Below are 24,309 nucleotides of genomic sequence, written 5' to 3' on the forward strand. Positions count from 1 at the left end.
TGTTCCTGAGCCATCCTGGGCACATTATATTGCTGGAGGTTTCCTTTTGAAAAACATGGTCTGGACCAATTTTCTGTGACTTTAATTTCTAGAAATAGTCAGTTAATAATTGCATGAAAGAATAATAAAAGAAATTTGATATTAAAACAGAAAGTACAGATAGAACAGGGAATGAAATTGGCTATTTGAATACGTGGAGTGAAAATGAAAACTGAAAATGAAAGATGAACTGTAAATTATAAAGTGGTCTTCCCTGTTCACATTCAATTCTGCTGTGTGGTGTGCTGGCCTGATTTGACTGCAGGGAGCCTCCCACTGTGAAATCCAGGCTGTCATCACCATCACCAGGCTTCCATACAGTAAAGCAATCACGAGTCTACCATTGATACATATATTCCATACAGTCTGGGTGATTTTCCCTCACTCTGATTCTGTGAATGTCATTTAACTGGATGTAATTATGTGTGTGTGTGTGTGTGTGTGTGTGTGTGTGTGTGTGTGTGTGTGTGTGTGTGTGTGTGTGACAAAGTATGTTTGTATAAATGTTAATTTTCACAGAATTGCAATGAAGGATTATCATTAATCTAAAAGAAAACATGTTTTCCAAAGGACATGGACTAATGCCGTTTTAATGGAGGCCTTGTTGTTTCTGCATGAAACTGACTACTCAGTTAGTTTTCATAGCATAAAGACCGGAAACAGGGAAATATAGTACTTTTTACTTGGGAAATGAAAGCAGTGTTTTCAATTACCCTGTGTCATCTCACCAAACTAAGAATGGTAACTGGGAAAAATGGGTAAACAGGTACAAGAAGACTGACAGAAAGGTGAGGGAGATGTCAGTCAAGCACAGCACCAATAAGTGACAACACCTGTGAGGATTAGGGGTATGCAGGGCCTTTAAGATTTTACAGGCAAATTATATGATACCTTCATAAAATAGGATGCATTACTATTGATTGATTTATTGTCAGTACTATAACAGTATAATATAATACTGACAGGGTCCACTCTGCATAATGAATACCTTTACTTTTGATACTTTAAGTACATTTTTCTGGTATGAATTATTATGTACTTTTACTTAAGTAATACTTTGAGTATTTTTACATTGTGGTATTACTACTTTTACTGAAGCAAAGCATCTAAATACTTCTTCTGCCACTGCTGGTTCGTGGATTTTTTTTTACCTTGGGACACAGCCACGCTTACTGTTTTTCCAGTCATTTTGCTAAGCTAAGCTAAGCTAACCATCTCCTGGCTGTGGCTTCGTATTGAATAGACAGACACGAGAGTGTTATCAATCTTCTCATCTAACTCTGAGCAACAAAATGAATAGGCATACTCCCAAAATGTATTTCTTTGAGTACGCTGCTATGATGAGACGAGAAGTCAAGCTGACTGCCTGAACGAGCGCACTTCATTCCTATTTGTTGACTTTGAAAATGGACTACAGTGTTGATGAGCTGATAACGTAAAATCTTTTATTATTCAATTACTTTTGTTTTCCATGCTGTAATGTAATTTTACTGATTATATTACAAAGTGATTTAATATTAATGACAGTCATTGGACTTTTAATCTAATTCAGTTTTCTTTATCTTATATTTTGTTATTGTCTCAATAGCAGCTGTTGCACACAACTCAGTTCTCCTACATTTGAAGCCTTTTCAGCACTTACTTCACTCTAGCTCTCCCTTCCTTTTCTAAGTCTGTCCTTGTGTCTCTAGCCTGTAAAATCCCTCCTAAACTCTTCTGATTGGGACCCTGATCCTCACCACTCCACTTAAATCAGATAAAACACTGGCGATAAAAGTTTCAGCAAGCATCAGAGTTGGCTCACAAGTCTCTTCAGAGGAAAGAAGAACAAAAAAAAAAAGTTTGATAAGTTGTGTATTTCTCCAACATGGCCTGATGGCACACATTCAGCAGTATTTTCTTTTATTATTCATATATATATATATGTTTCTCTGTTCTTCAATCATCTTGTAAGCAAATTTACAGTAAGGAGAATCAATAATCTTTGCCGAAATCCCATTCCAATTAGCGAACTCCTTCTTTGCCAAAGAAGTCAATGAAGACTTGAAGTTTTGTAGTGTAATCCCAACTTCACTGCATCTATTCACCCTACCTGCATTTTTCATACTCATGCCTTATTTATACATAAGTTACTGTCTGGGCCTTTGAGCTGTTTACATAAATTAGCTGATGTGCCCAATGTACTGTATAGTGTTATCTGTAGTCTTTGGTCCAGTTCAACACCATTCACTATACACTATCCGGAAAACATGAGGAAATGATATATTTCTAAAGCTGATGATTAATTTAGCTGCCATCAGTTTTCACACAGACAATTAGAAAATCCATTGTTGCATTTTAAACTGTAAAATAACCAAAACCAGATATGCAGTACTTTATCCTAATTCCAGTAGCCTATGGATGTATGCTAATGGTTGTCATGCTAACATTCTCACAATTACAATGCTAACATGTTATGGTTTAGCAGGTATGTCGACCATGTTCAACATCATAGTTTAGTTTGTTAGCCTGCTGACATTTTCTAATTAGGACTAAACATAAAGTAGAACTGACGCTGATGGGAATGTCATTAGTTTTTTCAGGTATTTCATCATAAACTAAATTATTGGACAAATTTAAATTTTTAAAGTGACAGCAAGTTTATTTATTTATTTTTCCTGAACAAACGCAGCATTGACATGCTAACACCTTGTAAAGTTGATATGGCTTACATAGTAGCAACCAATTGCCTATTTACACTAACAGTGGACATGGTGAAGCATGCTCTGTAGAGCTGAGGGGGACATACAGAGTGGGTTCATCACTACAAATGAGCCTTTTCATGTTATATATAGTAATTGCACCCAATGTTAATATAAAACTATTAAGTAGTGCAGCTTTAAACCCTAATGATGGCACTAGATGAAATGTGAAGGGATCACCAAAAATCATTAGGATACATTTTCTTCTAAACATGAGTGCTGTACCATATGACCTGCCAATCCATCTAGTAGACATTAGGATAGTTCATTCTCCGTGGGCCACGTCTCTACAACTTTTTACTGCAATCTGTCTAATAGTTGTGATATTTCAGTCTGGACCAAGGTGGACTAGCTGACCAACACTGCCAAAGCAAGTTACAAAGCTGTTCAAACTTCTATCAAGGTGAATTTGAGTCCGCCAAGGCCCATCTAGCAGTGGGAGGCGGTGATAATGAACACAATTTTATGGTGCATAAACAGAGCGAGGTTAAGGGGGATTCCAGTAGCTTTGGAGGGCAGAGCAGTGAGCTCAATACGGGCCAGGAAAGTTCAGGGTTTGTGGTTGTGCTTTTCTCCTGTGGCAACTGAACCTATCCTGAAGCTGTTTGTGATTTTGGAGGGATGTGAAAAGTGTATGTAATGAACACACACTCAAACAGACTCTTTCTCTTTCACACACTCAGGTGCTTTTGACATTAGGGGCTCCAGAAAGGCACTAATGATAGATGGGACTTCAGCCAATCGGGGAGAAGACAAATGATGCCTGAGCAGAGTGCATCCCCCTTGCATGGACCTTTTAACCTCATAAAACACTCTCACACACAAACTAGCCAGCAAGGTGGGGTGTGAGAGACAGATGGAGGAGGCATCAGTGAAAGATTGGAGAGGAGGAGTAATCAAGATATTTGAAGTGGTGAGTGATAGAAATAAGGATATATGGCTGAGAGTCTAGAATCTGTAACTAGAGAAATAAATGTCTAAAACAGCTAATGAAAGTCAAGAAGGAGCACCCACGGGGTTAGGACAGGGTTAGATCCGGATGATTAATAATGCTGAATATTTTAATGTTTAGCATCCACCAGAGTCTGAGATTAAATGTGTCTAACTGATGGTTTCCAAAGACTAATTGTGCTGTGAGACGCATGTCTACAAATACAAATACACTTATCAGCCACATTAAAACCTGCAACTGGTTATAATGTTGTGGCTGATTGGTGTATTTCGCTTCTAATAGTCGTAATTTAAATGGGTTCACCACACTGAGATGAAAGTCCCCTTTTTAAGTGAGCCGTAGCCAAAAGTAATATTTATGATTCTGGCTTCAGAAAAACAGAGATAAACAGCCTAAGGAGAGAAACAGAGAACAGCAAAAAGGAGCCAGAACCCTAATGGGTAATGGCTGTAAACGGGCACCTCATTTAGAAGCTCTGCAACCAGAGATTTTAAATTGGTCAAAATTGAGATGGTAAAATTTAAGCCCTTATTATTTAATTATCTACTTTCAGACATTTCTGCTTTCTGGTGCTTTAGTAGCACTAAGTGACAGGGACGGAGAATGACTGAAAGGACATTTCAAGTACATCCCGCATGCTTTCGCCTGATGAGACAGCAGGACCCTTCAAAGTTCAAGTCCTTTGGAGATTAAAATACTTCGTAGGGCCTGATTACAGCACTAACTCCCTGACATTGAAGATAACTGTGAATCCCACTTGCTGTGCATGTCCCTCAGAAACTTTGCATATACTGTACGTTCTTAGAAGTCTGTTGACTCTCAGCATGTTGCATCTCAATCACAGACTTGCAGATGCTTCGTTGCAGCTAAACACTTTCTTTGTCAGCGCAGGCATGATGAAATCTCATAAACATCCAGCGAGCCTTCATCTTGCCCAGGTAAATAGATTATCCTTTGGAATTAAGTCGTGAGTCGAAGCAGTTAGGCACCGTGGGACCATATGCGAGAGTCGGTCCGAGCCTATGGAAAGAGGAGTACACGGGGGGATTCCTGGGGGGGGGGCTGATGGTAGACAGATGCAGGGCTTATTACAATCACATCACACAGGGAGAAAGTTGGGTGGACGCCGCGGTTTGCTTAATGGGAATTTTTCCCAGATCCACACAGAGATTCCTTTCACACAGAGGCAAAACACACAAACAAACAGGAAGCTTGCCCCACGTTCAGCTACACACACACACACTTAGGTTGTCAGCATGAACTTATCAGTGTTTTATCCAGACACTTGAAGTGCAGTAAAGCTTCCCCCAAAGAACTTAACAGCAGCTCTACCTGTGGGGAGCCAGAAATAGCTTCACTCAAAGGGAGGTGTGAGCTTTTCCACTGTAAGTCAATCATTCATGTGCATACTCTGGAGATACATAAGTGACATGACAGATAAAGGTTCAACACTCTCCTTCCTTGCAACAACCGAGCGTGGACAGGCAGCTTCAGAAATTTGTAGGAGTTCAAAACTGCGACTTTGTACTGTACTACAGGAAGTGTCACAGGCAATTTCTTGGCAGTGTTATTCATGAGGTCGTCCGCAGTGCCTTTAAATGGATCTGGTGTTTTACTGAAGCTGCTTCCTGTCAGGACATCTTCTCCCATCTCTGTTGTCACCTGTTGTAACACTGCATCAGAGAGCAGAGCACTTCAAAAAACCCCGTGGCATGTTGTCTGCAGAATTTCATCGCAGAGTCTCCCCGGCATAGAGCAAGTCTTCATCTGCACATTCGAACCGCTTCAAAGATGCTGAGTTCAGTGACAGCAGGGTTTATTTTTTATTAACTAGGTGTGCTAATCATACATCCCTGCCTTTCTTCTCAAGGCATTACGGTGCGTACAGATGTGACTGTGACATTACATGTGTTCACTGGGGAGCAGAGGGAAACGTTTTAATGTGTCATTGATTATGAGCCTTTGAAATCTTAGAAGTATGAACAAGGGGCAGATATTTTGATTTCACATTAACAGAAAAATATCTCAAGAGCAATTCCTGAGGCGGACACCAAAAGTATAGTTGTATTAAATGTATATAGCGGAAACCCTTATTACTACGATATATACTGGATAATTGATAGGTAACTGAAGGGTTGTACCAGCATGTTCAAATGTTTTAAATAATTATATTAATAGTAATACTAATAATAGTTCTTAGCAGTGCTCTTTATCAGTCCAGTAGCCTATATATCTAGGTTTTTGTACGTTAAACCAGCAATACGAAGAATGGCCAGTAGGTGGCAATTGTACACCATATATGGGTGTAGTTTTCCTAATTACAAATAGTATGGTGTGAGCTCATCTAACAGAATCTCCATCCAGATTCATCATGAAGATGGTTTCAGTATGAATTTGCATGTCTGAGTCCACGACAGAAGCTTTACAAAAACCAAAGCTCAAAATAAGTACACTTAAGTACAGTTCTAAAAGCAGAAGAAATTCTTCAATGAATAACCCAACTAAATCAAACAAAAATAATGATTTATTGTCGTGTCTCTTTCGAAACAAGTTATGTTATATTCCACCAAATGTAGGGCAACTTAAATATGCAAGTACTTATAGTAAATTTGAATTATGAATTGTAACTGTATAAATAAAATAAATAAAAATAAATTAACCGTACATTCAATTTCCTGTGTTGTTTAATAAACTTTTATTATTATAGCTGTGTAACACACCACTGAGCTACTAAACAAAAGAACCAAACGTATTCCTTCAGGTGTCGCTGGATTAAAATTGAACAATGGGAGGAGACCTAATTTGTGATTTTGGGCTTGTGTACATCATGGTACGCTCTGTAACCACTTCAGTAAAACGGGATCATCCTCTTCTGCCCTAAGTTTCAAGAGCTGATATAGATACATGACCACGCTCATCAGCGTGGCCCCTTCAGGTTTGTCCCTGCCTTGCTACATGCCGCACAGAAGTAACGATTTTCCTTAAGCAATGCCTCGCCACCTCCTGCCGTTTACGCCATGCGCTGGATAACCTGAGACTAATTGGAACTAAAACTGCTGTGCCCGTGTCCCCTGTGCTCTCATTTGAAGTCTCTCCCCCTGGCTCAGACCATTCCACCAGTCTCACCGACTCTCAACAGCCTGTCTCCTAGAATATATACTAATATGTACTATATACTATATGCCTAATTAGATTTAGTTTTCCCCAAGAAGCAGGTCTCTAAAGTTTGCTGTGAATGTGTAAAAGTCCAGAACACTATGAAGCCTGCCAGAAACTTGCTGAATATTTTAACACGTTTTTTCTTGTAATTATGTCTTTTTAATGAATTATGTCATTTAATTTGTTTATTTCCAAAATTATAAACAAAATTACATCATGGCAGCCATTTTACATGCAGTAAGAAAAAAAGAATATACTTTGAACCTTATGACAGAGGGTAAATAAATCTCAAATATTATATTACAGAAATAGTACTGTTACCATCTAGAAAAGATTAAGTATTTTCATATGAGAAACAAATATCTTAGATCACAAATTAATGTCTTGCATTTATAACAAACCAAACCGCTTGAAAATTGTTTGGAAAAGCAGCAAGTTATGATGATTTTAATTGTGGATACACCTCCTGTCCACATAGACATACATGTATTAAGAGACACAGCTCATAATTCAGACACAATTCCCAAGAAGAGGGGTTGTCCGGACCCCCCTGTCCCCCCTGTAATTTCTGTCCATGCCTGAAAGGGAGAAACACTTGAGTGGAAGTGAACTTTGAATTCTCCACAAGGAAATATAAACAATAACGATACTGCAGCTATTGTGCATAGTTTTCAATTTTTGATTAGTAATTCAATCCATCACTGTCTTCATGATATTTAGGGTTTGGAAGGACTCATTGTGCTGTTAAAGAGTAAATTAACACTGAATCCACCTTTTCTGTTTGTAATTAACATGTACAGTTACTTATTTCATTATTTATTAATCTTGATCTCATTTTATATTGTTCATCGCAAGTCACTGACACTGCTTTCACTTTCAGCCGGTGAAGACGACGTCTGGATGACCATCAGATGTAAATATCTAGGCAAACACGTTGGTTTAGAACACTGAAGAAATGATCCACAAGCGCTGTGTGGGTTGTGTGAGTGACAGAAGTCGTGTGATACCAATGGGGTTGGACGGTCAGGGGGCTCGAGGATGTGCGTCAGGGTTCAAGCGCTTATTTTTTATTTTATTTATTTTTTTCAAATATGTGAAGGGGGCATGTTCTGCTAAAGCAGGGTGTCAAGTGAGTCTTAAAGTTTGTACTCCACTCAGAGCGTGGAAAGAGTGGATGCTAATAAGTTACGTTAACTAGCTTTACCCGCAAAGTGGAAGCTAGTTCGCCTATCTTGCTAACATTCGCACTGATTTTCACACACATTTTGATTGCAAACCAGCTGTAACCTCAGAACTGTGAATGCTCCTTTACCCTGTGATTTGAATCACAATACGAGTAGCTAGTTAAAGTTCAGCATTTTGTACCTATTTGATTTTGATGGAGAGTTGGACGTAAAGACTAATATTACTCTCATGTCTATCTGTTAAATATAAGACTATAGCCAGCAGCTGGTTAGCTTAGCTTAGTTCAAAGAATGGGATTGGGAAACAGCTAATTTTTGTTTAATTTGTACTAAATCCAAATGCAAAAAAGAAAATTCGCTGCTTTACAAGAGGTTATGTACCAGACAGTTTCTTGACCGGGAGCAGATGCAAGATGCAGGAAGTTACTGCTCCCAAGAAGTAGTCTGACACGTATCTGCCCGTAAAACGGCTAATTGTTGGTTTTTGTACAGATTAAACAAACGAGATATAACGTGTTAATTAATGATCTTCGGAGTTGTTGGTTGGCGGATTTTGTTCATTGTTTGTTGTTTTTCTCGGAGTTTCCACACTTCCAGTCTTTATGCAAAGCCAGAAAGCTCAGACGCATACTGCCCAAAATTTCAAATTACTCCTTTAACTTTACATGTAGCTATTGTTTTTTGTTCATTTTTTCTTTATTTATTTTTTAACATTATTTTTAGTGCCAGACTGGTCAGAACCAAAAATTCACGACTCTTCGAAATTCCCAATGGAGCACGAAATGAAATTAAACTTAAAATGTTTTGTTTCTTTGTTTGTTTTTTATATAAAATGATTTTTTTGGAAAAAATTAATTTTAATTTCATTTCAACTGAATGACAAAGAAAAAAGGCAAAAACTGGAATGTGGAAGAACAGAGTTGGTGTAGAGGTTTAGTAATAATGGGTATGTTTTGTCCATTGTTCAGAAGCTTCCTCTGAGTAACGACTACCTTCCGTGATAGGCTGGAAAGTTTTCGACAGGGTGCATTAAATTCATCACAACAACACAAGTGGAATGTTATCAGTGAGGAGCATATTATGGTGTGCCATTTCAGACAAGAGCAAGGTCATCTGTAGAGAGACCTTAATTAGGAATACTCTTCTGCAAACACACCAAGACATGTAGACTGCACACCACACATACCTCAACTTGCCAACATTATTAATTGTAAATGCCAGTTCATGTGGAAAATGTCATTAATTCATATGTGCGAAGCCTGCAGAGGAAGCATGGATTTGTTTCATTATATCTACCAGATACCTCAGCAATGGATGAATGGTTGGCATGGCTGAACTTCATTGTACTACAACAACAAAAAATTACCTAATGGCCTGCTAAAAGAAAGAAATGTCGGATATACTGTCCGAACAAACCAAGAGGAAACACACCGGCAGAAATAAATAGGAAGGACGAGAAGTGCTTTAACATCATACAATAATTACAACCTTACCTAGACTGATGAAAGAAATGGTAAACAAGGGGATGGAATTACGTGTGAGGCTTTACAGCTACACATGTAGCTGTAATTGATCACAGGCTTTGTTGCTCACTTAAAGCGTGGGGTGGGATGCACAGGATGAGCTCTGTGATTACTGGCTAAGGGTTGCTGGTGAAGCTAAACTCTCAGGAATGAGGAACATGAACTTATTTTCCTTTCATTACCAAATCAAATGGTGGCTCTGGTCCGTCCAATGAAGCCCATGGAGAGTTGGAGCTGAATCCTCTGCAGTGTGGAAGAATTTCTGCTCAGACTCATTATACTTTTTATACTTTTAATTTAGTGCTGATAGGACCTGATCTCAGACGTTTCCCACAAACTTTTCTGTAAAATCCCTCTCTTTTCTCTTCCTGTTTCACCCAGTCATATTTCTGAAGTGAAAGCACTTTAACTCCTGTTTCACTGTGACCTTAAGGACCCACTTATAACGAAATGAGCTAATAAATGCATGTACTATAATAAACATATATTACTCAATATTTACTCACTAGGCTGCAGAGTATTGTAAAAACATGGTAAACACACAGCGCTGACATATTTTTGAATTTATGAAGTTGCTATAAGTGATGTTTTAGCAAACAGTTGCTGAAAGACACAACAACATTATCGTCCCAAGAAAGTTGTGTCTCTGGCCACCTGCTGAATGTCCAAAGGTCCAACATTCACTCTCCCTCTAGATCTGTTTTGTTTTCCAACAAATTCTGAGAAAATATCTAGGTCTTTAACTACTAGATGTTTGACTTACTTCACCAGCTTGGTGCTAACTTTGTCTATCTGCCAGATAGATACTATTCTATCTGATTGTTTTTTGTTTTTTTTGTTTTTTTGAAGAGCCAAAACAGGTAAAGCTGCGGGTAGTAAAGCCAAAAAAAATCAGCTGAAAGACGCTAAAAATGCTCTGTAGAGCTGAGAGATGATGTGGCATCCAGTGATGATCCACTGTTAGTATTAAATATTGATTAGTGCAGCTTTATCAAATCTTTTTTCTAAAAACAGCTGCCTGGTGCAGCTGGATTTGTGGTTCATTAAATGGGTTTGTCAATATGTGTCGAATACCACGTAGTCATTTGATTAAGTGTTAGTACATAAAATACTAGTTAGTGTAACTTCCAAGCACTATGGAGTTTTAGTACTTTGAAGACAATATTTTTTCTTAATTTCAAAATGTATTTTTTGCAGCAGAGTACTCCAGAATCTGTGTCCTATAATATGTCCTGCACTGTAAAAGAGGGCACGTATGAAAACCAGACCAGTGGAAAACTGACCCAAAGCTGACATGCATTTATAATTTAAAAGTAATGTCCTAAAATGGACCCAACGACCGTTAGGAAAGGACCAAAATAGAATCTAGGATATTTACACCAAATCCAAAATGTGGCTCACCCACACAGATGCAAATGGAGAGAGAACACTAACACTCTTAGCAGCATGATACTCCACCAATTAACAAGCAGCTGCGTTCAAAAAGAGTGCCATCAAATGTTGGGATACATTTTTCCCGCACGTCACAGTTCACATTTTTCTCCTACAATAATTGACATACTATGTGATGAGAGTTTCTAAAGTGTCTAACTGGATTCACATGGGTATTAGGCATATTAAAACAAAAACCTTGGGCCCCCAGCAATAGAACTGTAACTTAAATGGACACAATTAGACTGAAATTTTGACTTAGTGTTGGTTACCCGGAACCCATGGACCAGTGCTCATATTAACGACACAAATACACCTTAATGATATCTTAATGATATAATAGTTTACACAGTAGCATTAATTTAGTGGAAAACATGGACTCACGCAGGAATATACCTTATTAAAAATGCATTGCGTCCTACTGTGTACTTACCCCTTATTTTACTTGCCACTTTGTACTTTACTCATACTTAGATTTGGAATGTCTCTGACAGCCAGAACAAGAGGAGAAAAACAAAGACTTGGAGTTAAGCCTTTAAAATCACAATGTAATGTGACTCAAGTGCCGGACAGGCAGCTTTGTTAGAGGCGGCATCAAGGGCATCGCACGCAGCTACACAACTGACAGATACAAAAAGTCCGTAAAGCCCGTCTGTCATTGTGCAAAATGAATGCACCAGAATGACATTTGACAGGCAGCTACAAAACAGAATTAAACTGCAATTAAACTGAAATTTAAAAAAAAAATTTAAATTCATCCATTTCCTCACAAGGATGGTTCTATTGTTAAATCAACATGGAAATTTTATTGGGTTTTCCCCCCAACGAATAAACCCTTTCACAATAATCTTCTAAACAGCCGGCGACGGCGCAAACACAGTCACAGATCTCATATTGCTTTCTGTTTATCGGGTGCATCCAGCCCTTTTGCTTTCTGTTGCTGCGTTCAAGGAGCTGCTTTTGTCACTGCTGCACTGCTCCCCAAATCTTAAAAGCTCGTCTCAATCAGCATCCATTAGTCTTCAGCCCCTGACACTCAGAAGAGCACAGTCCAAAGGGGGTCGACAGAATCATACAAACCTGAGAAAAAAGGAATGAAAGACTGTGATCAAGACAATTTGTAAGTTGGATGGTGCTGCCACTCAGTTGGCTGTTTTATCAGCAAATAATGAGGGGATGATTCCTGGAAATTATGTCTGTGCTGTTCTGAAAGAAAGATCAAGGAGTGTGAAGTAGTCCTGCTGTGCTTGCATGTCTCGTCCAGCCTTGTTTGCTTTGGGTCAAGTGAAATGTGACACGTGGATATAAAGATATCCACACTATGTTCTTCCACCTTGACACAAATAGCCAAGGGGAAAGACATGAAATGAACACACATAGAAGAGAGGGAGAAGGGAGAGGGGATGAAAGAGAACTAATAAACCTAACCTCTGATCTTCCCAAAGTGAAATCAGAAAGCTAAAGAACAGTTGTTCAACAGCTGTGGAAAAAAAGACTAAAAGAATGGTTAACGGAGACAAGAGGGATAAGTTTGCTGGCAAGGCCAGAGGAGCAAAAGCTATCCCGTATTTTCCACGTTAATGTCGCCGCTGGTTTGCTTTGATCGTGATTTTGGTTTCGCTCAGAAAATTTTTTAGGAGGAAAAAAGGTGCAGGTTATGCATAAAATTTCATTTAAAAAAAGAATAGTTACTTAATAGTAATCTTTCACACACGCCACTAATTTTAAGGTTATTCAGAGCTTCAATGTGATATTCTACCCGAGACTTTGAAGGGTGGGGATAATCTCAGTTTTAGCCCTTTACCACCTACTGCATGACTTTTTCAAAGTCCTGAAGAAGTGGGTGTGAGAAGAGGTGTGGGGGTGCACAGAGGACATGGCTGAGGTGTGAGGGTGGGGAGAGGGGCACATGTAAGGCTGGTGCACATGAAAGGTTTTGAGTAAAAGTGCTCCAAGGTTTAGACATCATAAAAGACAAGTGTTATGATGTCATGGCTATAATTCTTAACAGTGGTAGCAAAAAAAGTGTACTCCAAGATGTTTTTGTGGCTAAGCGGTCATTTCTTTTCATATTATTTTATGAAGACTATACTACAACACAATAAATATCTTCAGCATTAATCACTCACCCCCATTTACCTAGTCACATTGCTAAACCGGCTCCAGCATGTGGAAAGAGATCCCCAAAGAGCACAACATGATCAAATGTAAACACTCATTTTAATTAACTTTTAACTTCAAGCAGCTACCGAAACATTTTTATATCAACCATGGATCACATGACTATTTGTACATGTACAACTGATTTTTAAAACAAAAACGTTTGACTAATTGAACTATAGTGAGAGATCCATGTTTAAGAAGCAGCTACAACAGAAGTCACTTCACCCCTCATTAGTGAGATTCCATTCTTTTATGGTTTTTAATATTTTTAATGTCTGCCTTTATTTGTGCTGACAGATTCAATCCTCCTGGGTGTGGATGATATCCATCTGTGCAGAGATGTTCCGCTCTTCTTCACAGATGATTCTTTTCAGCTGCTCTTTGCTGGAGGGGTTTTGTTGCTCTGCCTTCCACTTTAAGATACTCTGGGGGTTTTCTATTGGATTTAAGTCAGAGGACAGGGAGTCATCGTCCCATCAGTATTTGAGTACACAAGCTTACATTCACAGTGACATCTATAAATGTCAACTCCACTACACCCCAGCACATTCCCATCTCCATGTTTCATGGATGGCGCTGTGCAGTAACTATGTTAGTCCTGGCCAGGTCCACACAAACTGGACTCCATCTGATCCAAACAAATTTATTTTTGTTTCATCAGACCAAAGAATGATTTGCCTGTATTCATTAGGTTTCTCTTCATTGTGTAATCTTGCAGTTTTGTTCCGTTTTGTGAGCAATGACTTTCTTCTTTGATGCCATCCGTAGAGTTTGACTTCATGCAGTGTCCTTCACACTGTCTGATCAGTTACTAAAACACTAATTTCCACAGATAATCCTTGTGCCAAGTCAGAAGCACTTGTCTGTTTTTCAATGCAAAGTTGTGTAAATAGCAAATTGTGAGAGACGTAATTTTTCCAGGACGGCCCCTGCGCCTTCTGTTATTGGTAGTATGGCTCTTCCTATACCTCCTAACCACTGCTGCAACTATGTTTCAGCTGATATTTAGTAGCGTACTGATGCTCTTGTACCTTCTCCCATCTTTGTGAAGTCTCACAGTCTGGTTTCTTGTTTTTTCCGCCAGTACACATGGTAATGTGGGACCATATTGCATTAGACACAACCCAGGCCAAAACTGAGAAAGCTGTGATGTTCACAGGTTCTTTTATAAACTTGGAAATCACAAATGCAATCACTTTTGTTGCAGTGGTCACTGGTGTACTCACTTTTGGTGTACTGAGGTTGTACACTGGGGCCTGTATTTTCTGTGTAGTCTATCTGTCTACCTGTTTGTTTTTAATTATGCATAAGAACACTTCACTTCACACTTCAACTTACAAATAATATGATAATTTTACGATGGTACAATTTGTGATCATTTAACATTTTAGTAAAATTGCACAGGGTTGTACTCGGTTTTGTTGTATACTTTTAGCTAATTAAGCTAATAGTTTTACTGTTTTGGTTCAGTCTCTCAGTCATTAAAGCTCTTAAAACCCACTTTACTTTACACTCCACACAGACACAGTTAGTGAGTAGCTTGTGGGCAGGGTGGAGCATTCAGCGACTACACTCCAACACTCGGCTGGCTGACCAATGGTGTCACTTCATCACTCAGTCAGTCAGTCAGTCAGCGACAGACGTTAACGTTTATGGGGCTGGCCCTGCTGTTGCAATCAAGTTAAAAAGAGCATAGCCTCACGAAGAATGTGTATAAAAGCAAGGCTTTTATCTTAAAAAAAGAAGAAAAAAAACAATAATAATAATAAAGTGCTCAGATGTAACTTTGTATAAGCTAAAACTAGCATGACAAAGGTCGGGAACAGCTCTTTAGGGAGCCTAATCAACAGCTGAGCTTTGACTTGTGAGTCTGTTCTGGGACACATGGTACATTAAAAGCGCCAAAACAAAGTCTGATAAACTTTGAATTTATGCAGGCAGATGTGTTTGGAGATTTCCTGTTGATATGCCAGAGCTTGATGAAATGACATTTAAATATGGGATGGGATCAAAGGATTGCCCTTGTTGCAACATCAAGGGTTTCTCAACATCAAGAGTGAAACAACTTTCAGATCCGTCCCATCTTCCTGTGATGCAGGCATCATTACAATTTTCTTTCGATCCTACTCAAAGAAACTTTTTTCCAGTGACCTTTCCTTACCTCCCTCTGTTCTCTCCTAGAACAAAACCTAAGCCATACTGTGGCATCCTGTAAAAGCATACAAGGAGATGTAGACACATGCAAAAGCTCTTCTGATCTTTTCTGCTTTTATAGGACCTCCTCAGGCTCTCGGAAGAGAGAGATGAGTGCATAATACTGCCTTTTTAGTTAGTGTCTTGGAGTCTCATGAGAAGACCTACGTATGTATTCACATAGACACATGCTGCACAAAGACATAACCTCCGTATAACATTCCCAAACGCTACAGAAGACTGAGCTCTGACCAGAATAACAGAAGTAAATAGCTCCCAGTGGAGCACAACAGCATAAACAGTCTGAAGAGTGCAACACTGAAGTCTCCATGTAAACTACTCCTAATTACACTAACCAAAAATATATGCATTAATTTTATCTGCATTACTTATGTTAATATGGTTTAACTAACTGAAATGATGAATTAGTTATGCTGCTCATGCCAAAAAATATTGTAATAAAGTTATTACTAATAATTAATAATTACTATATATATTTATGTCATAGAAACTATTGTGGGCTTATAATAATTTCTGACTCACTGTATTCAATGAGCACACTTGATTTTAATTTGTGGTGTCATGTAAGTATACGCATAGTCAGTAAGACAATTACTTCTTAATTTTGATACGTCATATCTTAAAAACATGTACAGTAACGACAAATGAAGCCATATTAATTCTTTTTTGGTTATGGTGTCATTTTACACTTTTGCGACTATCCAACACTTTTCCCATTTCAGGGTGCTTCTCAGCCAGTAAACAGCGGGCTATTAGCGCCCAACAGCCAATGCCTTCCGTCTTGGTTTACGCAAAGGATGCTATCTACAGAGGCTTCACAGTGGCATACTGCATCTGTATGCACACACTGTAATCCCTCCATCACTTTTCATAAAATTAAGCCCCAAACATTATTATTAGGCTTTCGAAATGTGTCGGTTTTCCTTTTGTGATATATATATGTATATTACTATACAGATACAGTTGGAGTCATGAGTGATACAGATGTTTTTCCATAAACAAGAACACAATTAACTGGTTGGTAACCAGCAGTTATATTTTAACAGAATTGCTCAACCGCCACATAGCATATCTCAGTTGTCATATACTTAATGTAATTATAACACATATAAATAAATAAAAAAATGCAGCATGTCTGCTCCTAAATGAACAAGTCATTCATTTATTTAATGCTATTTGGGCATCTTTACTTCAGAGCTTTAGAAAGTTAGTCAATATTCTATTCTAGTGGCAAATATTTCTCCAAAAACATCCAGCAGCAAACATCCAGCTTGATAACCATCTGTTAAAGCAATAATCCTTACGATTTCAGCCTTGGTTGATTTGGCAACACCAGTGGTTACCATGGCAACAGCACGTACATTTTAATACTATAGGTTGCAAAGCTCTGGAGACAGCAAACATTTCTTGAGCAGCTACTTTCTCAGACATAAAACAGAGGAGTCTGTTTACAGTGCAGACAAACACACTCACATTGTTTTAATAAAGAAGTCAGTCAATAAGTGAAATTGATGAGCAGCCACGATCTGATTTAATTCCAACACATCATACGGAGTTTTCCACACAACAGCAGGGTGCAGGAAAACAAGCTGGTTACCTTACCGGTAATGACCATATGTAGTTTTGAAGAATGCATTTTTAATGAACGACCGCTGTCAGCGCTAGCCTCATCGACAAATACATTATGTTTCCTATAGCTGCTTCACATTGAAAGCCACCCCATTTTTCACCATTTAAATCTGAACTGGAAATGTTTGGTTAGCAATAGCAGTAACGTAATACAGCCCTGATATTACATTCGGAGAGTGAACAGTGAACACTAGCCCCTTTTAGCGGAGATCCTGCTATGTTGCCATTAAGAAGACCCTTCATTATGCCGGCTTTGCTTGCTTACACTGATCCAAACAAAGCCATCATAATAATGTGTGATTTTAGACAGAATGCTGGTGTTCTGGATTCAGAGGTGTGACATGTAACACAACAGTCCCGCCAGACGCCGACGCTAGAGGTGGCAGACCGGCTCTACCTTTTACACAGATGTTGATCCGGCTCTGCGACTACTTCCACTTCAGACTCCACCACAAGAAAACTATTAAATAGAAAGGTAATTACCGAATGTAAATACCTTGAATGACTATTGTTGAAAAATTGCCAACCATAAATCGCGTTTAAAATCGGGTGTAATTTCACGAAAAATTTGAGGATTATGTCTTGAAGTTTCTGCAGCAGAAAACCTGATATGGCTCCCATGAGACCTGCCATGTGAACATTTGCGGTGTTGTTATAATATTGTATCAGGCTGCATGAGGATAACTGGAATTCTGAAATAAATTAGAAGACATCTTAATCAAGACAAATATGAGCATATGCCTAAGGTGAGAAGCCTTATAGTGCTTAGATTTCTAATTTAAAAGTTAATCTTGAAATTACACACATTTGCTGCAAATATCTGGTTAAGAGACTGTAAAAGTCTTTCACCAGCTGCCTGGTATAAAGTATCCAATATAAATTAATGAAAGTAAATGAAAAGCTAAAATATTTGCCTGTCTGAGCGAATGTCCGCATGTAAACAAAGGCAAATGTGTGCACACACATAATATCGACATACTCTCATTATTAGTGGTCTGTGTGCAGTGCTGTAGCTGCATTTGTGGATGAGGCCTGCGGTGCTGCAAGCCTAAGATAAGAACCAGCCAGTGAGTTGTGTGTTAAGCCAGACGGGATAAGCCAGGTCTGTATGTCCTGCCAGAGAGGGAGCAAGAAGCCATAACAGCCGGAGAGCCAGCAACACTGACTCACAAGCCCTCATGGTGCAAAAGCCCTCATGGTGCAAAAACTGGAACACAAACTGCTTTTAACCTGTCTCTGACCAGACATTCAGCCAATATCACACTCAGGCTCAAACATACAAGATACAATTTGACACCCTGCACATCTTCAGGCATTTCTCATCCAAAAGTGGAAAATCTATTCCAAATTTAAATTGGCTGCCGGAATGTGAAATACATGATAATACCAAGTCTTATAACCACAATAATTGCCCTGTAAATTTTCCTCCCAGCTCTGCCGTGGAGGAGATGTATACCCTTCTGCTGCTAATATGCTTCACTTTGCAGTCAACATTACTGAATCCATTGTAGGTAAAAACTCCTGACAAAACTTAAAATGCAATGATGAAATTCTTTAAAAATGCAGCATGTAGTAAGCCAGCATGCTGAAGGCTGCTTTTTTTTGACCTGCTAAATAATTTACATCTGTAAAGTTACAGGAAATGGCAGAGGACACCACTTATGGTCAATTACCTTTACTTCCTCAGCATATTGAGATCCACTATGGTCTCTTCTAAGCTCTTGATGATGAGGCCTTGGCAAAGAGGGGCAAGTACGCACCTCGCTGCCTGAGGGCTGCTGCCAAGTGGGCCATGAGGTGGTTTGGCTGCCACTGAGGGAGCAAGGGAGGTCTGATGGAACAGGACAGTGGCAAAAATGAGAGATGTTGGAGGGGGTAAAAAAGGAGAGTCATCAATGGTAGGGCACACAGCCAAATGCATAGCAATCTCAAGTCAACAGGTGCCCAATGAACAGCTGGACTGAGGGCTGGGGGAGCAGTCATTCACGTTTCTATTTTCTGCCCACTGCTATTCAAACAGCAACAGAACATGACTCTATTGCTGTTAGCAGTAGGGAGAGAGTCAGCAACTTAAGCCCCTCAAAGCTGTATAGCTTGCACTAATGATACAACCTCTAGAGAAGGATAACACGCTTGAATATACTCTTACATGCCTGTGTGAGCACATTATCATCAAATAGCCCCAACCTTCATGTCCCATTTGCTGAAGATAAAGGAAGTGAGGTTTCATTTTCTTTACTTTTTTGCCTGGTGGGAATGATTTGAATGAGCTACCACACGCTACAGAAAAGGGGGGTGAAGGCAGTTTAAAGTTTGTGTTGAGCTAGTAAAGCTGTCAGTAAATCAGACAACACGCAAGCTAGCCAGGTAAACTGCCAGCCACACCTCTTCGGCCTCACAACCACTCCACCACACACAATAGTATGTTGGTTGTCGCATGGACAAGTGCTTGTGTGTTTTATGGAACTGCAGGAAAAAAATAAAGGAATTTTTGCAAGATCACAATCAAGTACTGTGAAAACAGCTGACTGATTCCTTTTGGATCAAAACAGGATACTTAGCGGACACATTCACTTTCTACAATGAGGCAAACAAGCAGAAACAGGATCCTGAATCAAACGGATGCAGTACAAAGATGATCTCAATGCTTTTGTGTGCAAACTGGAGTACAGAGTTGGAAAAATTTCAGGAGCTACAAGCCCTTCCACTGGCGATGAAACTGCACTATGCACTATGCATGTGTCTTTATGTTTACCCGGCACATGAATATGCTTCGGGGAGGAAATTAAGTGCCATTTGTCATTGTTGACGAGTGCTTATCAAAGGATAACATGGTTGATGGACCCCTACATTTCGAGCCGCAAGGACATGGAACACCTCAGATGTGAAGATGAGCTTACTGACCTTCAAGCCGATGCAGTGTCAAAGAGATATTTCCAGGAGAACTGATACAAAAAGTTTTCGATTGTCAGAGGACACGCTGTTCCACCCTTACTGGCCAAACACGCAATTACAAGGGTTATTCTCCCATTCAGTACTATGTACCTGTCTGAGACAGCCTTCAGCGTCCTCGTAACAATAAAACAAAAGCCCGTAACAGGCTCGATGTCGGCCAGGACTCACCAGCATCACAATTGGCATCCCATCCCTGGTCAGGGGTATGCAAGCCCAAGGTGGCCATTAGTTTATGAATGGACAGGATGACACAGAGTAAAGAAATGTAAGGAAGAAGTTATTGATTGTTATTGTTACTGTTTGTTGTTGATAAAACACATACTGTCTAGCTGGATGAAAACTAGTGTTCCAATGATGTTGTTGCATGTTGTTATGCAACAAACTGCCCCTGTATCAGTTAATTGGTCTGAGGACAGAGCTACTGCATATGTATAGGTCCTGTTTAATCACTTATTACGCTGATAATAAATCATTATTATTCTTTTAGTAAGGATGTGTGAGTATAGGCCTACTCTGTTGTTAAAAGACAAATCTTTCTTGTTTAATGTTTAGCTAAATGTTTAGCACTTTTGAAAAAACACATTTATCAAAGGTAAAGGTTCCAAGAATGGAAACAAATATTTTTTTTTTCATATTTTTATTGCAATTAATTCATAATTCAGTACAACCACAGTAGATTTTAATTGCAATTATTATTAATAATATTTATTTTTGTGTGTATTTTATATACCTGGTAACACAAATATTCATCCATATATACACATACATACAAATACACACATGTATGCACAGAAATATTTAAATGTACGTACATACATTCATACATGCATACAGATATACCTGCATCCACATGAATTTAACTAAAAGGGCTGTTAATGGTACTAACCAACGATAACTGGGACGAACCAAAGAGAAAAGGTAGGGAAAAAAAACTGTAATTGATGTTAATTTTTGCCAATAAAGATTTGGAATTAATCACTTTATTGTTGGTGTGTCAGTTAAAACTGGCTTCTTCCAAATGTTTCTCTATGATGCTGTACATTCATTAGTTAATAAGCAACTAAACATCTTTAGCTATATTTATGAAGACTACATTCAAAAACGTGGTTAATGTATTTTATCAGAACTGTGTGGGTGAGGTTTGATCAGATTCAGTTGACAGTGGCCTGGCAATAAAAATAAAACCCCACAACTGTCAAATTGTTTTGATTAAAATATTGATAAATGTAATTCTGATCTCACTTCAAACCACTAAGAAGAGCACAGAAAAAAAACAGAACCCTTTCATTGAAATAATTAAAACAGCTGTAACATTGGCAGTGCATTGTATGTTCATTTAGGGCCCAAAGGCTCATAGTTAGAAGCTGATCGAGTAAATGTGTTTACGGCGCCTTTAACCAAGAATAGCAACCAGAAGGAACCAATGTAGATGCTGATAAAGACAGCAAAAGGAAGGGGAAACAGGAGCAGAAAACAAAATTCAGAGCAAACCTACAGTACATACTGTGGCTGGATTTATCTTGCAATTATAAAATATCCACCTTCCAGCAAATCAGAAGACAGTATTTACCAAATCCATGGTATAAAAATAAGATATGGCACTCAGTAAAGTTACTTCCACCAATCCTATGAAAATGTGCAGTTATGCCAGAGTTAAATGACCGCTTCCACCCTCTCCCATTACTAACAGGAGGCTCACACATCATCAAGACTGTATCTGAAATTGGAAGTGAGATACGCCTGTTCTAATTCTTGCCATACTGCACAGTTGCAAATTGTAGAAACCAAATTTGTAAGTATTACAGTATGGAGATGAGGTGAAAACATGCTCTTCCTCAGTCCCTGTTGGCAAAGATTATTAAGGAAGTTAAGAACTTAAATATTATCAACTATGAGTAAAAAAAACAGATTCCATTCATCATTTGCTCTAACACTGTCAGTTATGTGTGAGTGATTTTTACTCTGGTATCAGTCTTAGGCCAGCTAATTCCAGGATGATACACAGGTTTCATGTTTGCCTCCATACACTTGGTACTTTGGTGATTCGCCATGAAATTTACTGTGGCCAAGTGGGACAAAAGGTGAGCTGTCAGTGTCAGTAAGATTTCGCATGCTTGCTTAGTCAGACCAGGTCAAAAGCGCACTGTGCAACATGCATATTCTAATGCATATTCTAATAATTTTTAGGGCTTTTTCAGTGAGCGTTTGCACTTATCCAGCGCATTATCCTAGCAGTTACATTCTCATGAGGCGATTCTGCCCCCTCACAATTTATGTCCAACATTCTTGTCTGGCAAAAGAGTTGGGCTATCCAGTCGCTATCCAGTCTTATCAAAACGTTTAAATAATTTGGCCAAGTGCACTTGTATGTCCAGTTCTATGTGATGTGAATTTTGTTCAGCACAGAACTATAAGTATGCACCCTCTCTGATGCAGTATGACAAAAATCCATGTTCTCCCTCAGTGTTTATGTGTGTGTGTGTGTGTGTGTGTGTGTGTGTGTGTGTGTGTGTGTGTGTGTGTGTGTGTGTGTGTGTGTGTGTGTGTGTGTGTGTGTGTGTGTGTGTGTGTGTGTGTGTGTGTGTGTGTGTGTGTGTGTGTGAGTGTGTGTGGCCAGCAGGGCTCTTGGGTGTTGTTGTGCAGGCTGCATTTTGACTGTTACAGCCTTAATCATATTTTCCTTTTGTCAAAACAAAACTAAAACAAATGATAATATCAAAAGTAATCAAATGATAAAATGTGAAATGTATTTATCTTTAATAATAGTTACAAATTTGAAATTGTGCAGAGACCATTCTCCCACTCTTCTCCAATTGAACTGAAGGGAATGTAAAATTCCTGATCTCTTACAACAAGATGTCAGACTGGGCTGCATATAGTTTAAAATTGAATGTGGAAGCACCAAGGCTATTAAATAACCAAATAAATTCAGTCAGAGGTGAATTAAATCACTGTAATGTTAATTTGTCTGAGATTAGATACACTTTATTGCAGGGAAATGAAAGTGTCACGGCAGATAAAGTACAAGAACTGCAGACAAGTAACCTTTGTAGGTGTTTTGTAACCAATAGAGTTTTGACAAAGTGATTCATTAGTTGAGCTGCTGATAAAAAAATAATGGATATGTTTGTTATGTTAGCTACTGACCCATGCACTAGCAACTGAACTGCCGAAATGAACTGTTACTGAACAGACAAATTACTCACATTTGTACTTTATCTTATGAGCCAAAGGCGACTTTGCCTGCATACATAGATGGTCATATACAGCTGGTACACTGCTACTCGGCATATGCATTTCTGTACATACTGAGTCATACAATATCACATTGTAAAGTAATATGCTGGGTGGATGCAACATGAATGCATGACCTGGGAATTATGTCTTCAATGCAACTGTAATGGTAATTATTATTTACATTTGAACTGCACTTCAAACAGCATCTACTACCTTCACTTTCTCACATATGCACACACTTCAATACACAGATAAGTTGAAAGTACCGGTATGGTCCATCAGCAGGACATTACAGTGCTCAAAATTGCTATTTGTTCGCTGTTTAATTATTTTGGTAAAACCAGGACACCTTGCATTTTCTATGATGACATTATGTCAGATAAATTAAAGTTTTATAGATGTTATGAATTTTAGCCATGCTAGCAGCATTGGTCTAGGGATGGCAATGTAGATCAGTCCACCACTTTGGTCCAGACTTAGACATATTCAACAACTATTAGCTGAATTGCCATGAAATTTGGGTCCAGCATTCATGATCCCCAGAGGATAAGTTTACTGAATTTGGAGATCCCCTGACTTTTCATCAGGTCAGATTTTTAATATGCCCAATACTTCAGTTTATGATCAAATACCTGCAAAACTATGTATTGGCCATGGATGGAAAAAAAACATTGCACAGCACTTTTGTTGTCCTATAAAAAGTATTTGACACAGTTGATCCATCCATCCTTCTAAACCACCTAGCATTCATAGGATTTGGTCATTGTGCCCACAGATGGTTCAGCAACTACCTTCTGGAACGATTACAGTGTATAAAAATAGGTAATGCTCAATCAAAATTTTTACCTATAACAAAAGGTGTCCCACAAGACTCCATACTTTGACCCATTCTATTTATATTAACAATATTGCTTCATCTGCAAAAATGTGTAATGCCCATCTTTACACAGATGACACTTTTATATACTGCTGTGCTGATTCTGTATGATAAGTGGTAAAAAGTCTGCAATTCTCTTCCAGTTCTCTTCAAAATACACTTAGTTATCTTTAGTTTGTATTAAATACTGATAGTACCAAATATA

General features: G+C 38.7%; 1 protein-coding gene across 2 annotated transcripts in view; it reads left to right on the forward strand.

Annotated features, from left to right (window-relative positions):
• LOC120793987 (urotensin-2 receptor) overlaps positions 1-24,309 on the forward strand; it is a 50,304-nt gene that overhangs the window by 22,788 nt on the left and 3,207 nt on the right. The window contains exon 4 of one of the 2 annotated variants that reach the window (XM_040134486.1): positions 3,464-3,626. The exons of the other annotated variant lie outside the window; for it this stretch is intronic. The gene's annotated coding sequence lies outside the window, so the exon portion shown is untranslated. Of the gene's footprint in view, positions 1-3,463; positions 3,627-24,309 lie in introns of those variants that run through there. 2 annotated transcript variants of the gene reach the window in all.

This window comes from Xiphias gladius, chromosome 9, assembly GCF_016859285.1.
Source record: "Xiphias gladius isolate SHS-SW01 ecotype Sanya breed wild chromosome 9, ASM1685928v1, whole genome shotgun sequence".
NCBI lineage: Eukaryota > Metazoa > Chordata > Actinopteri > Istiophoriformes > Xiphiidae > Xiphias > Xiphias gladius.